This window comes from Balaenoptera ricei, chromosome 15 (genome assembly GCF_028023285.1).
Source record: "Balaenoptera ricei isolate mBalRic1 chromosome 15, mBalRic1.hap2, whole genome shotgun sequence".
Classification (NCBI taxonomy): Eukaryota; Metazoa; Chordata; class Mammalia; order Artiodactyla; family Balaenopteridae; genus Balaenoptera; species Balaenoptera ricei.
The window spans coordinates 24592091-24608912 of record NC_082653.1 but is presented as its reverse complement, the minus strand read 5'-3'; the positions used below and the strand labels follow the sequence as shown (position 1 = coordinate 24608912).

At 40.4% G+C, this 16822-nt stretch overlaps 1 protein-coding gene across 10 annotated transcripts in view; it reads right to left on the bottom strand.

Moving 5' to 3' along the window:
* The window catches only part of NCOA6 (nuclear receptor coactivator 6), a 100533-nt gene extending 92880 nt beyond the window's left edge, over positions 1-7653 (bottom strand). For all 10 annotated transcript variants that reach the window (XM_059895814.1, XM_059895813.1, XM_059895819.1 and 7 more), the window contains exon 1: positions 7450-7653. The gene's annotated coding sequence lies outside the window, so the exon portion shown is untranslated. The remainder of the gene's footprint in view (positions 1-7449) is intronic.
* Between the last annotated feature and the right edge of the window lie 9169 nt (positions 7654-16822).

Here is a 16822-nt window from a genome sequence, read left to right as displayed (position 1 = left end):
CAGTGTCAGTAAAGGAGCTGGTTACTGGTAACTTTTGTTGCCTCTTTGCGTATGGGGGGATTTGCAGCTGACTAATGCTGAATACAAACCTAAATATCTATTTAAAGTATGAATACCCTTTGAATTTGGTGATCATTAATATTATTAAAACTGACATAGTTTTTCTCCCAGCTTTATTGAGATATAACTGACATACAATATTGTGTAGGTTTAAGGTGTACAATGAGATGGATACACATATACAGAGAAATGATTATCACAAGAAAGTTAGTTAACATATCCATCACATCACATAATTACCATTTTTAGGTGTATGGTGAGAATATTTAAGATCTATTCTCTTAGCAACTTTCAAGTATGTAATACAGTACTGTTAACTATAGTCACCATGCTGTATGTTACAGCCCCAGAACTTATTCATATTATAACTGAAAGTTTATACCCTTTGACCAACATCTCCCCATTTCCCCCATCTCCCAGCCCCTGACAACCACCATTCTATTCTACTCTCTGTTTCTATGAGTTTTTGGGTTTCTAACTAACATAGTTAATATTAACTGATTGTTAATGTTCTAACTGACACAGAATATACAATTCTTCACAAGTTAAAAAAGATGTGGTTCTGGCCTTTTGCTTTTATAGGGTCTATATATAAAACATAGCTTATCACCAAATTATAAGGCTGCATTTACTCCCTTCAACAAAGCCATAGTACTCCCTTTATGTACACATCTATATATACCTCTAGTCATTTATTAATTAACTCAGCAAATGTTTACTGAGCTCCTGGGCAGCCACCTTAAGTCCTTTTTAGAACAAGGTAAGGTAGAAAAAGATTAAATTTTTAAAAATAAATAAATGTGCCAGACAACACAGTAAGTAGACACCACAGCTGAAGGAAGGGAGAGAGAGACAAAGAGATATAGCCCCAGCCCTTAAGGAACAAACAATCTAGTGAGGAGGGAGAGAGTAAACTAGCTCCATATCTCTCCTTTCTCCCCATGCTGCTCCTACACTCCATGACCAGGCTTACTTTCCTAATGTACAGATTTCATTATGTCACCGTATGGTCAAGAACTTTTGATGAATTCCCATTACCTAGTCAAACAATTCCAAACTTCTCAGCCTGGAACTGAAAAGGATTCAAAGCTTTCCATGTATAGCATGCAGAGACTAAGAACACAGGCTTTGGAATTAGACTGCCTAGACCCAAATTCATTCTCTGTCAATTGTTAGTTCTATTTCTGAGTTTCTTTGTCTATAAAAAGGGGATAAAAATTGGTGCCTATCTCACAGGGTTGTTGTGAGGATTAAATGAAATGCCACTTATGAAATGCCTGGCACATTATCTGGCAAGTAATACACATGTAAAAAATGAGAGCTACTGCTATTATTATTGCTGTTGTTCAATCTCCATTTCCAGTCTCAACTTCAACAACAGCCCTGTGACAGTCCTGATCACCAACCAAACTAGACTCTTTACTATCTCCTAAACACCCATCTCGACACTCATGCTTTCACTCAGCCTGGAAAAATACTGTCTCATCTCTAAGTATGAAGATCCTAAACGTTTTGGGCAGTCCTGCTTAAAGGCCACCTCTTTGAGGTACCATCCTCTGATATCCCAGCTCCATAACACGTTATATATACACCCCACATGACACTGAAATCCTGGCTAGATTAATCCTTGTATTCTGCAAAGTTCTAGCCCAATGTACGTGGTAGGGTTCAATAAATGTTTGACAAGTGAATAAATGCCTATATTTCCTCTCTGTCATCCAAATGCTCTCTTGGAAAATAGCTCCATATCGTAAGTAAAAAGATCTCTTCTGTAGTATTTCATAAAGCTGGTCAGCTAGTTTTCTTTTCTATTACCAATGTGGTAATTTCTAATACAGTACCCAGCACATAGTAGATGCCTAAATATTCAATGATTTGAATTTCATCTCATCTTTTAATTTCAATTATCAATTTATTCATTATGACCAAGAATGATTCAGCCTTAGAAACAGATTTTAGTTTTTACCTGCCCACAAACTCATCTGTCAATTTCTGGCCATCCTGACAATATCCCAATATGTCATTTATTGGTTTAGGAGAGGTAATATTTAAAACTTCGGTAAATTTAGAACCAGAAAATCAAATGCCTATAGGATGACAAAGTAAATGAACAAAGCGAGAGAGTAGTGAGGACTGCAAAGAACTACAGGGAGGAGTTCTATTCCAGCAGATAGTCTAAGGCAGCAGCTAAAATTAAACAGCAACTTGGAAGCATCTCCTGCAACACTTAAGTCTCAGCCATTCTGCTTTGACCTGAAAATCAAATTAATTCTACAACTGTGTTGAGCATATTGAGCTTCCACTCTGTGCCTAGGTATCTGAAATGAACAATAATGCTAAATAACAGCTAACATTATTGAGCATTTTCTAGATGCCACACTGTTCTCACGTTATATGAATTAACTTACTCCTCACAAAAACTCTATTATTCTTACTTTAAAGATGAGGAAACTGAGGCACAAAGAGGTTATACAACTTGTCCAAGGTACACAAGCAGTGCAGCTGGAAATAGGACCTTAGATAAGACTTCACCAAAAAAGGGCTCATAATTTGAAAATAAGTGCCATTCAATAAATGGTGCCGGGAAAATTAATTGTACTTAGGAAAAAATGAACTGACCCTACCTCACACCGCACACAGGAGTCAATTCCAGATAGAGAGCTAAACATAAAAGGCACAACAATAGAGATTCAAAAAGATAATATAAAGAATAACTTCAAAATCTTGGGGGCAGAAAAGATAGATAAATTTGACTTTATTAAAATTCAGAGCGTCTTTTTTCTCCATTTTATTTATTTATTTATTTTTGAATTTTATTTTATTTATTTTTTTTATACAGCAGGTTCTTATTAGTTATCCATTTTATACATATTAGTGTATACATGTCAATCCCAATCTCCCAATTCATCCCACCACCACTTTCCCCCCTTGGTGTCCATATGTTTGTTCTCTACATCTGTGTCTCTGTGTCACTACTTCTTCTTAACAAAAGACAGCTTACAGATTTAAAAAGATTAGCAACAAATTGGGAAATGGTATCTGTAATACGTATAACCAAGGAAGGATTAATAATCAGAAAATATAAAGAAATCTTTTGAAAAAGACAACCCAATAGAAAAATGACAAAACAAGCCCCGGCAAGGTCTAAACTGTAAAAACCTGGCACTAACCACAGTTGCCACAGTGGACCCCAAAACAGTAAACCTTGGCATCACTGACCAATATAAAATACTTGGTGGGGGGCTTCCCTGCTGGCACAGTGGTTAAGAATCTGCCTGCCAATGCAGGGCACACGGGTTCGAGCCCTGGTCTGGGAAGATCCCACATGCCGCGGAGCAACTAAGCCCGTGCGCCACAACTACTGAGCCCACGTGCCACAACTACTGAAGCCCTCATGCCTAGAGCCCATGTTCCGCAACAAGAGAAGCCACTGCAATGAGAAGCCCATGCACCGCAATGAAGAGCAGTCCCCACTCGCCGCAACTAGAGAAAGCCCGTGCACAGCAACGAAGACCCAATGCAGCCAAAAATATATAAATAAAATAAATAAATTAAAAAATAAAAATAAATGTAAAGATTTAAATAAATAAATAAATAAAAATAAAATACTCAGGGGTCTATGTCATGCTGCAGATACGCAGAGCATGGGGAACCCAGCCAGAAAGACAGTGTCAAGATGGTTATTCTTCTCGTGTAGGAACTGGATGGTAAATCAGAAGTTTAATGTCCAACATTCAGACACACAGATCAGGAACCGGCAAACACCTTTGGTAAACGGCCAGAAAGTAAATATTTTTCAGTTTTGTGAGCTATATATTCTCTGTCACAACTACTCAACTCTACCATTGGTACTGTGAAAGCAGCCAAAAACAATATGTAAATGAGTGTGCCTGTGTTGCAATAAAACTTTATTTACATAAATAGGTGGTGGAACAGATTTGACCTATGGGCCATAGTTTGCCAACCCCTGACATTGATAGCTGTGATTTTCCTATACTCTAGGAATATTTTCCCAGTCTTTCACTGTTGACACATATGATTTCCTCAAGCAATAAATGACATCACACTTGACAGTTTTGCAATGGTTTCCAAAAGTCTATTATTCTACCAAAAACCATCTTCTCCCTTATCTGTGACAATTCTTACTCACTTTCCTTTCACCCTTTTTTTTAACCTCTTTGACAGCCACCACCCCAAACTAGAAATCGAAAAAACTCCCCCTCTCTCTCATCACTCACAATGTAATTATATCAATACCTGAAAAGTCTAACTCTGTTCAATGCTCACAGCTTCTGCCTTAGTTCAGGCCCTCATTCCCTCATTACTTCTTCCCTGATCTCCCAGTCTACCCTCCCTGCAAAACACATCCATTTATCTCCTAAAAATTAAACCTCATCGTAACTCCGCTTCTTGAAAGCCTCTCTAAAAGCTAAGGATTCAGTCCAAATTCCTTAGCAAGGTCCTCCACAACCAGGTTCCAAACAACCTTCCCAGTCTCATCTCCAATCACTCTTTCACACACACACTATACTCCAACCACATTAAATTACATTCCCTGAAAATGCATGCCCTTACCTGAAAGCTCTTCTTTCCAATTCTGCATCTGGCAAACTCCTCTACCCTTCACGACACATCTCAAGTCTCACTCGTTTCCAAAGCCTTCCCTGATTCCCTGATTCCTAGGGCAGAGACATGCCTACCTGTGTCCTCAGAACCTATGATAACTCTCCTTTGGCATTTAACATCCTGAACTGTCATTGTTTACTTGTTCACTTCTCTCATGGGACTGAATATCCAAAGTGAAAAGACCCTGCCCTGCCTTAAAGACCTTTGATTCCTCAGAGCCTAGCATAATGGTTGACATAATAGATATCTTAGCGCATAGTAAATGTCTGTTGAATGGAAGACATCCTTTGTGGTTCCTTAACCTGGGGTTCATAGATGGGAGTCCACAGACAGAATTCAGGGGCGGGGGGGAGGGGGATCTGTGAACTTGGATAGGAAAAAAATTACCTCTTTATTTTCACTAACCTCTAACTGAAAGTTGCCATTTTCTTCAAATATGAATGTAGGCAATAAACCGTTCTGGTATTAGCAGTATCTGTGATTCTGCCACAGTAATCACAGATATCTTTATATCATATTACAGTTATTGCAAATGTCTTAAAGAATTATTTATGTTCATCTGATATAATTATCAGACCCACCACTAAATCTGATTTCTTAATTTGCTGATAAAGAAGTATATCTATATTACTATATCACAATTTGTATATTGTGGTAACTGTATTTCAACATAATTGGTTTCTCTATAACCCAATGTATTTTGTTTTATGCAATTAAAAATATTATTCTGAGAGGGATTCATGAGCTTCGCTAGATGCTAAAGGGGCCCATGGTACCGACAAGATTAGGCCTTCCTGAATTAGAAAGACCCAAAACAAATGAATTGTGTTGCTGTATAAGGGTACTGAACATACATTGAAAATTTTATTGCTATGAACATCCTCATAACCTTTTTGTTGAAAGTCTTTTTTGATTATATGGGAGCCCTGGGACTACTATATCATGACTGAGAACTCTCTCATAGCCCATGGGGACTTTGAACTCTTCACTATCATGATCAAGCTTCAATTAAAGTTTGATCATGATAGGGACTTCCCCGGTGGTGCAGTGGTTAAGAATCCGCCTGCCAATGCAGGGGACACGGGTTTGAGCCCTGGTCCGGGAAGATCCCACATGCCACGGAGCAACTAAGCCCGTGCACTACAACTACTGAGCCTGCGCTCTAGAGCCCGCAAGCCATAACTACTGAGCACAACGAAGACCCAATGCAGCCAAAAATAAATTAATTAATTAATTAACTAAAAAAAAAAAAAAAGTTTGGTCATGATAGAGATCCTGGGTCTTTACCCTTGTTCACTGCTATTTTTTTAGGCTTTTTGTGTCCTTTTGCTGTACAGCAAACACCTAGAAGAGAAGGAGCATCTCTTAAAACTCTACAAAGTTGTAAGTCAAAAGGATCCTGAAGATAACTTCTTTGCACCAATGCAAGTGCACTAGAAATGATCAAACAGCTGGTTACCTATAGTTTTCCTGTATCCTCCTCAGTTTCTGTACTGACGAACTCACCATAAAAATAAAATAAATTACTTAATACTTCTTTGCTATACGCTGCCATGCTTGACTTCTTAACACTTTTCTCCCACCTGGCAAATTCCTCTAAGGCAGTGGTGGTGAATCAGGAGGCAACAGGCCTGAGTTCCAGTACTACTTCTGCCATTTACTGGTAAGATCTCGAGAAGTCAACTTTACCTGTCCGTATCTCAGCGAAAATCACTACATGATCTGAAATCGTTACATGATCCAAGGACTTTGTAGTTTTTACACATTCACTCCTTTACCATTCTCACCAGCTTCGATAATGCCTTTCTGATGACCTCCCCAGGTGACACTGCTCTTAAAAAACAGTGGGCTGTCCCCTTCCTGGGAAGACACCTTGGGTCACCGCCCACAAACAGCCCGGTCCCTCCTTTTAAAGACACAAACTCCCTAAGTTGATGGAGGCTCTCTCTCATCTTGCACACCAGTTACACTCTGCTTCCCTTTTGCTGGCCAGCTCCTGCACCCAAACCTCAATCCCCCTTCTCTTCTTCATCAAAGCCTTACTTTTTTCTGTTGCTCTCGCCAATAAGGAGTGGAGGATCCTGGGGGCATATATGTCCTCAGTCCCTTGGGAGTTACACGGACTTGCCCCGCGACTCTGAGGACTACCCCAATCTGATACCCGCCTCAGTACCGAAAGGGCCCCCAATTCTAATCAACCCTTTCACCACCCCCCGCAAAGAACTGTCCCAGCCCTGACAGCCTGAACTCAAATCCTACGCCCCTCCGCGCCCTGCCAGCCTGGGGTCCCACGGCCTAACCCAGCTCCAGGTCCTGCACCCCTAACCCCACCGATCCTGACCCCGGTTCCGTTTGGACCCAACGCTCCTTCTCCGCGACCCCGGCCACGACCACACGTCCGGCTCCCGCCAGTTCTTCGGACCTGGAGCGCCACCCTGTGCAGACCCCGACTGGCTCAGCACTCCCTCAGCGCCCCAGACACCGTGTCCCGCACCCTCCCCAACTCTGCCAGACCCCCAGCTCTCCCCAGCACCCGCGCTCGCAGGCCCCGGGCCCGCTCCCCAACATGGCGACGGGGACACGAGCGCGGCGGGCGGGGCGGCTCCGGGCCGGGCCCGCACAGGGGCCGTGCTCCACGGTCCGCCGGCGCCATTTTCCCGCGCCGGACCCGGGCGGCGCCTCCTTCCCGCGGAGCCAGCCGGGCCGGCACCGCAGACGCCCAGCGGGCCCACCCCTTACGGGCCCGCGTCGCCGTCACCTCACCTGAGCGCGGCCCCAGCCCTCCCGGGCGGGCCTTGGAGCACCGGCCCGGGCCGTGCGTGCCCGCGGCCCTCCGTGTGTCCGTCCGTCCGTCCGTCCTCGCGTGCGCCCGTCTGTCCGGCCGTCGGCGCCCGGCCGCCCGCAGCCCGACCCGGCTGGGCCTCAGGGAGCCGGCGGGGAGGGGGATGGGCCGGACCGGGCCGGGGAGGGAGGGGGAGGGAGGGAGAGAGGGAGGGAGCGCGGGAGAGGGCGGGGCCGACCGGGGGGCGGGGCTTTGGTCACGTGACCAAGCGTCTCCAGGAGCGCGGGGCCGAGCGGGGCCGAGCGGGCCAGAGTGTGTGCCAGCTCAGGTGGGTGCAAAGCTCAGAGTCGGGATTCAATGGGTTTGTCTGTCTCCTGGAGCTGTAATATCGCCAGTGGCTGCTGCCCCCACTTTGGAGTCGCTGCACAGTCCTATAGGAGCTCTCTAGCTGAGTGTCCTTGGGCAAGTCAACTCTCCAAGCCTCGGTTTATGCACCTGAGATATGGAGGTAATAATAGTCTTTGCAAAGAGGAAATGAGGGAAAGCATGGAAAGCAGTTGGCAGAGTGCCGGACACATAGTATCTAATAACGTCAGTGGTGATAAAGATAACCTTTAGCCTTTATTATTTGCCTATAAGTCCCTCTCTACTTTTTCCCTAGCAAGCTCGTGGGTACAAGGGAGTGTGGCCCCCCTCCCCTCTCCCCAAATGTCAAGAGGCCTCCCCAGCACTGGGCTTGATGTCTGTCATACAGGCCTGGATTCAGATCTGGCTTTCACTCTTGATGGTTGTGCGATTTTCTTTGCCTCAATCTCAGCTTTCTCATCTGTAAAATGGGAGTTAAGGGTATATTACAAGCATCATGTTAGATAGAGGAGCAGGTGGATTGTTAGCTGATTACACAGCTCAGGCATATTGGTCTCATCTAAGAAAAAGAGTTAGGAGTCCTTTCATTCCACAAATATTTATTGAGTACACACTATATGCTTCGACTGATGCAGTAGCCATCTAAGGCCTTTCCACATTCTCCCCAGCTCCCCTCCAATCTATTCGCCACCCTGCTATCAGAGTAATGTTTCTAAGTCAGAAATCTGATCATGTCTCTCCCCTACTTAAAACTATTTGATGACTCACATTGCTCTTAAGATAAAGGCCAAATAGATGTCTCACTCTTGCCCTTCCCACATCTCCAGACTTATCTCAGGGCCCTCTTCCCCTCTCTCTGGACTGTAACTACATTGATCTTCACACATTGTACTTCCTTCCTTCTCAGGACCCTTGCACATGCTGATCCTTCCTCCTGAAATGCTTCCCCCACCACCACCTTAGATAATTTATCAGCCTTCAGATCCCAGCTCAAATATCACTACCCCAAGGACATCTTCCCTGAGGACTCCCCAGGCAGGTTCTTACTTGTCCTCAATAGGACTCACTAGGTTATTGCCTGTCTTCACCATAAGGATGTGGACTCCATTAGGAGGGAGACGTTATCGATTTTGCTTACCCCCGTTTCCTCAGCACGTAGCACAGGGTCTGGCACAGAGGAGATGCTCAGTAAATATTTGTTTCTGTACTGGGCCCAAAAGGGCAGAGAAAAATAAAGAGAACCACAGATGGCCAAAAGGGGGCACCTCAGGCGCTTGAGCCCATGAAATTAACATCAAAAGGATTTACAAGAGCCTGGAAAAAATTTTTTAAGCTTTTTCTTTTAACTTTTAAAAAGTGAGGTATGATTTACATACATGAAAATGCAAACCTCTTAAGTGTATACCTGATAAACTTTTACCTACGTTCCTGTGTTACTACCACAGCAGCAGCTGTGGAAAACAGTTTGAAGTTTCCTCAAAAAGTTAAATATAGAATTACCATCTGATCCAGAAATCCTGCTTCTGGATATTTACCCCAAAAAAGTAGAAGCAGGGACTTAAACAGATATTTGTACACCCATGTTCATAGCAGCATTATTCACTATAGCCAAAAGGTGGAAGCAGCCCATGTGTATCAGATGAATAGATAAATAAAATGTGGCATACCCATACAATGGAATATTATTCAGCTTTAAAAAGGAAGGAAATTTTGACATGTGCTGTAACATGGGTGAACCCTGAACACATTATGCTTAGTGAAATAAGCCAGTCACAAAAGGACAACTATAATACTATATGAGTCCTCTTACATGAGGTTCCTAGCGTAGTCAAATTCATAGGGACAGAGTAGAATACTGATTGCCAACAGCTGGAGAGAGGGGGTAATGGAGAGTTACTCTTTAATGGGTACAGAGTTTCAGTAGGGAAAGATAAAAAACGTTCTGGAGATGGATGGTGGTAATGATTGCACAGCAATGTAGTGTACTTAGTGCCACAGAGCTATACACTGAAAAAATAGTTAAAATGGCAAAATTTATGTTATATATTTTTTATCACAATTTTAAAAAATATGCCAGGGCCTGAGCCAATATCCTCATTTTTTTGCCTTATTATTCATGTCCTTAAACCAAAGGAGGTTTTCCTGGTATTAGCAAGGATGTAGGGAGCTAGCAGCCAGGGGCCCATTTGGGCACCTAAACATCCCATAGGTGAAAATAGCAGGAGCATAGGTAACATATATATGTGTTGCCCACATGAAGGCAGCAAAGGAACAGAAACAGGCCATGAAATGGCACTAGGTAGAGCACAGTGATTACAAGATTGGACTCTGAAGTCAAAATCCTCAAGTTCTGAGACCTTGAACAAATCCAAAGTTCTCGTCATACAGATGAGGGAACTTGGACCAAAAGGAAGAAAAATGACTCATCCTATAGTGTCCAAAGTGTTTTTTCCTTTATTTTGTTTGTTTTTAAATCCTTACATGGTTTGTATTTTGTTTTGTGTTCCCAACAGACTATAAGCTCCCCAAAGAAAGTATTTTTGTAATATCATCACCTGTAATATAACTTAACTTTTTTTGTGCTGCAGTTGCCTCATCTGCAAGGTGTGGATAATTAGGGTACCTTACAGATGAGGATTAGAAGATTAAATGAATTAGTAGTGGATTAAATGAATTAGTAGTGGATTAAATGAATTAGTAGATATAAAATGTTTAGAAGAGTGCCTAGCACTTATGATAGCCTCAACAAGCAGCAGACTAATAGAGGCCTCTGAAGAGGTTACCAGGCTATTTCACAAAATGTTTTGAGCAAGAAAAGCAGTCCTAAGACATCAAGGACTATTCTGGATTCAGATTTAGATAAAGAAAAAGTAAATCAATTATTCTTTGATGTGAACAATTTGATTGGCATTTATTGAACTTCTGTTTTCATATGTTTGTCCAATGGGCTTAAGCTTTGCAGTGATAAGATTGATAGTGAATACTTAAAACCATGTTTTTAAGAACAACATCAAACAGGAAAAAAAAATGAAGATAGAATAAAATCACTTAGAGAGCATCAACATTCTGCTGTCTGTGGGATTCATCACAACAGTGCCAAATGACAAGGCTATCTATCACCTTTGGTTTGGCGAATTGTGTCTTGCAGGAGGACATCACTTGTAAATGGGTGCCACTCACTGGTAGACATTGTAATGTGTAACTTTATTATGGTAATTTACCAGTAGATGGCAGTAAAGTGACTTATTATTACACAATCAGCTCAACAATTTTCAGACAATAGGAAAAAGATTGCTCTTAGGAAGAAAAGATCGAAAAATAGAAATAGAGTGATAACTACACAATTGAAAAAAATGGAATAGTATCAAGAAATGACCACAAAAAAAGGAGAAGTATTCTTAGGACTTAAAAACCTGATCTCAGGGCTTCCCTGGTGGCGCAGTGGTTAAGAATCCGCTTGCCAATTCAGGGGACATGGGTTCAAGCCCTGGCCCAGGAAGATCCCACATGCTGCGGAGCAACTAAGCTCGTGCACCACAACTACTGAGGCTGTGCTCTAGAGCCCGCGTGCCACAACTACTGAAGCCCACGTGCCTAGAGCCCGTGCTCCACAATAAGAGAAGCCACTGCAATGAGAAGCCCACGCAATACAATGAAGAGTAGCCCCCGTTCGCCGCAACCAGAGAAAGCCCATGCACAGCAACGAAGACCCAACGCAGCCAAAAATAAAAAACAAACAAACAAAAAAAAAAACCTAATTTCAAAAATATTCTGAAAATTTAAAACTTTTTATTAGAGTATAACATAACGACATGAAAATACACAATTCATAAGTGTAAATCCTGAAGAATTTTCACAAAATGAACACACATGTCCAAACATCCAAATCAAGAAATAGAACATTACCAGCCCCACAAAAGCCCCTTTGTTCTCCCTTTCCAGTTATTACCCACACCCCTGAGGGTAAATAATATTCTGACGTCTAACTTCATAGATTAGGCTCATCGGGTGTTAAACTTTATATAAACGGAAGCATACAAAATGTGCTCTTTTGAGTCTGGCTTCTTTTGCTCAATTTTGTGTTTTTGAGATTCATCTATATTGTTGCATGTAGTTGTAGTTTGTTCCTTTTCATTGCTTCATATGGTTCATTATCTGAATTTGTCACAATTTTTCCATTCTACTGATGATGAGCATTTCAGTTTCCACTTTAGGTCTTTTTTTTTTTTTTTTTAATTTTGGCTGTGCTGGGTCTTCGTTGCCCAGGCTCTTTGTTTCGGGCTTCTCTCTAGTTGTGGCATGTGGGCTTCTCCAGTTGTGGTGCGCGGGAACCAGAGCACACGGGCTCAGCAGTTGCGGCACACAGGCTTCTCTCTAGTTGCCACGTGTGGGTTTAGTTGCCCCATGGCATGCGGGATCTTAGTTCCCTGACCAGGGATTGAACCCACGTCCCCTGCATTGGAAGGTGTATTCTTAACCATTGGACCACCAGGGAAGTCCCTAGTTCTATTTTTAATAGTACTGTTATGAACATTCTTGCTCATGTCTTTGGGTAAATGTGTATAATTTTCTGCTAGATATATACCTAGGGCTAGGATTGCTGGGTTTTAGAGTTTGCATGTGTTCAGCTGTTGTTGATATTGACATATTCTTTGTCTTTTTAAAACAGCTTTATTGAGATACAGTTCACATACTGTACAATTCACTAATTTAAAGTGTACAGTTCAATGGTTTTTTAGTATAGTCACAACCAGATAGGTCCAACCATAACCGCAGTCAATTTTTTAGAACATTTTCATCATCAAAAAGAAAGCCTTAGATATCTAGATATTGCCCTCCTCCCAATCCCCCATTTTCCCATCCATAAGCAATCATTAATTTGCCTTCTGTCTCTATATATTTGCCTATGCTAGATACTCCATACAATACATGACCTTTTGTGTCTGGCTTCTTTCACTTAGCATAATGTTTTCAAGGTTCATCCATGTTGTAGCACATATCAGTATTTCATTCCTTTTAATGGCTGAATAATATTTCATTGTATGAATATACCACATTTTGTTTATCAATTCATTTGTTGATGGACATTTGTATATCTTCTTTGGAGAAATGTCTTTTCAAGTCCTTTGCCCATCTTTTAATTGGGTTGTTGAACTGTAAGTGTTCTTTATTTATTTGGGGTACTAGACCCTTATCAGGTATTTGGTTGCAAACATTTTTCTCATTTTTTGGGTTGTCTTTTCACTCTCTTGACAGTGTCCTTTGATACACAAAAATTTTAAATTTTGATGCAGTTTAGTTTATCTATTTTTTTTTCTTTTGTTGTTTGTGCTTTTGGTGTCATATATAAGAAACCATTGCCAAATCCAAAATCATGAGGATTTACTTCAATGTTTCTTTCTAAGAGCTTTATAGTTTTCGGTCTTACATTTAGGCCTTTTATCCATTATGAGTTACTTTCTATATGTGGTATGAGTTAAGGGTCAAACTTCATTCTTTTGTATGTGAATATTTAGTTGTATTAGCATAGTTTGCTGAAGAGACTATTCTCCATTGAATGATCTTGGCACCCTTGTGAAAAATCAATTGATCATAGATAGGTTTATTTCTGAACTCTCAATTCTATTCCATTGATATGTTCATCCTCCTGCCAGTACCACAGTGTTTTGATTCCTATAACTTTGTAGTGTAGTAAGTTTTGAAATTAGGAAGCTTCATATCTTAACTAAAATATGAAGGAAATACCAAAAACATCCAACTTAAGAAGCAAACAGGTGAAAAGATATTCCATGCAAATGGAAATCAAAAGAAAGCTGGAGTAGCTATACTCATATCAGATAAAATAGACTTTAAAGAATGTTACAAGAGACAAAGAAGGACACTACATAATGATCAAGGGATCAATCCAAGAAGAAGATATAACAATTATAAATATATATGCACCCAACATAGGAGCACCTCAATACATAAGGCAACTGCTAACAGCTATAAAAGAGGAAATTGACAGTAACACAATAATAGTGGGGGACTTTAACACCTCACTTACACCAATGGACAGATCATCCAAAATGAAAATAAATAAGGAAACAGAAGCTTTAAATGACACAATAGACCAGATAGATTTAATTGATATTTATAGGACATTCCATCCAAAAACAGCAGATTACACGTTCTTCTCAAGTACGCACGGAACATTCTCCAGGATAGATCACATCTTGGGTCACAAATCAAGCCTCAGTAAATTTAAGAAAATTGAAATCATATCAAGCATCTTTTCTGACCACAATGCTATGAGATTAGAAATGAATTACAGGGAAAAAAACGTTAAAAAGACAAACACATGGAGGCTAAACAATACGTTACTAAATAACCAAGAGATCACTGAAGAAATCAAAGAGGAAATCAAAAAATACCTAGAGACAAATGACAATGAAAACACGACGACCCAAAACCTATGGGATGCAGCAAAAGCAGTTCTAAGAGGGAAGTTTATAGCTATACAAGCCTACCTAAAGAAACAAGAAAAATCTCAAGTAAACAATCTAAACTTACACCTAAAGAAACTAGAGAAAGAAGAACAAACAAAACCCAAAGTTAGCAGAAGGGAAGAAATCATAAAGATCAGAGCAGAAATAAATGAAATAGAAACAAAGAAAACAATAGCAAAGATCAATAAAACTAAAAGCTGGTTCTTTGAGAAGATAAACAAAATTGATAAGCCATTAGCCAGACTCATCAAGAAAAAGAGGAAGAGGACTCAAATCAATAAAATCAGAAATGAAAAAGGAGAAGTTACAACAGACACTGCAGAAATACAAAGCATCCTAAGAGACTACTACAAGCAACTTTATGCCAATAAAATGGACAACCTGGAAGAAATGGACAAATTCTTAGAAAGGTATAACCTTCCAAGACTGAACCAGGAAGAAACAGAAAATATGAACAGACCAATCACAAGCAATGAAATTGAAACTGTGATTAAAAATCTTCCAACAAACAAAACTCCAGGACCAGATGGCTTCACAGGTGAATTCTATCAAACATTTAGAGAAGAGCTAACACCTATCCTTCTCAAACTCTTCCAAAAAATTGCAGAGGAAGGAACACTCCCAAACTCATTCTATGAGGCCACCATCACCCTGATACCAAAACCAGACAAAGACACTACAAAGAAAGAAAATTACAGACCAATATCACTGATGAATATAGATGCAAAAATCCTCAACAAAATACTAGCAGACAGAATCCAACAACACATTAAAAGGATCATACACCACGATCAAGTGGGATTTATCCCAGGGATGCAAGGATTCTTCAATATACGCAAATCAATCAATGTGATACACCATATTAACAAATTGAAGAAGAAAAACCATATGATCATCTCAATAGATGCAGAAAAAGCTTTTGACAAAATTCAACACCCATTTATGATAAAAACTCTCCAGAAAGTGGGCATAGAGGGAACCTACCTCAACATAATAAAGGCCATATATGACAAACCCACAGCAAACATCATTCTCAATGGTGAAAAACTGAAAGCATTTCCTCTAAGATCAGGAATGAGACAAGGATGTCCACTCTCACCACTATTATTCAACATAGTTCTGGAAGTCCTAGCCACGGCAATCAGAGAAGAAAAAGAAATAAAAGGAATACAAATTGGAAAAGAAGAAGTAAAACTGTCACTGTTTGTGGATGACATGATATTATACATAGAGAATCCTAAAACTGCCACCAGAAAACTGCTAGAGCTAATTAATGAATATGGTAAAGTTGCAGGATACAAAATTAATGCACAGAAATCTCTTGCATTCCTATACACTAATGATGAAGAATCTGAAAGAGAAATTATGGAAACACTCCCATTTACCATTGCAACAAAAAGAATAAAATACCTAGGAATAAACCTACCTAGGGAGACAAAAGACCTGTATGCAGAAAACTATAAGACACTGATGAAAGAAATTAAAGATGATACCAACAGATGGAGAGATATACCATGTTCTTGGATTGGAAGAATCAACATTGTGAAAATGACTATACTACCCAAAGCAATCTACAGATTCAATGCAATCCCTATCAAATTACCAATGGCATTTTTTTACGGAACTAGAATAAATCATCTTAAAATTTGTATGGAGACACAAAAGACCCCGAATAACCAAAGCAGTCTTGAGGGAAAAAAACGGAGCTGGAGGAATCAGACTCCCTGACTTCAGACTATACTACAAAGCTACAGTAATCAAGACAATATGGCACTGGCACAAAAACAGAAACATAGATCAATGGAACAAGATAGAAAGCCCAGAGATAAACCCACGCACCTATGGTCAACTAATCTATGACAAAGGAGGCAAAGATATACAATGGAGAAAAGACAGTCTCTTCAATAAGTAGTGCTGGGAAAACTGGACAGCTACATGTAAAAGAATGAAATTAGAATACTCCCTAACACCATACACAAAGATAAACTCAAAATGGATTCGAGACCTAAATGTAAGACTGGACACTATAAAACTCTTAGAGGAAAACATAGGAAGAACACTCTTTGACATAAATCACAGCAAGATCTTTTTTGATCCACCTCCTAGAGTAATGGAAATAAAAACAAAAATAAACGAATGGGACCTAATGAAACGTCAAAGCTTTTGCACAGCAAAGGAAACCATAAACAAGACGAAAAGACAACCCTCAGAATGGGAGAAAATATTTGCAAACGAATCAACGGACAAAGGATTAATCTCCAAAATATATAAACAGCTCATTCAGCTCAATATTAAAGAAACAAACACCCCAATCCAAAAATGGGCAGAAGACCTAAATAGACATTTCTCCAAAGAAGACATGCAGACGGCCACGAAGCACATGAAAAGATGCTCAACATCACTAATTATTAGAGGAATGCAAATCAAAACTACAATGAGGTATCACCTCACACCAGTTAGAATGGGCATCATCAGAAAACCTACAAACAACAAATGCTGG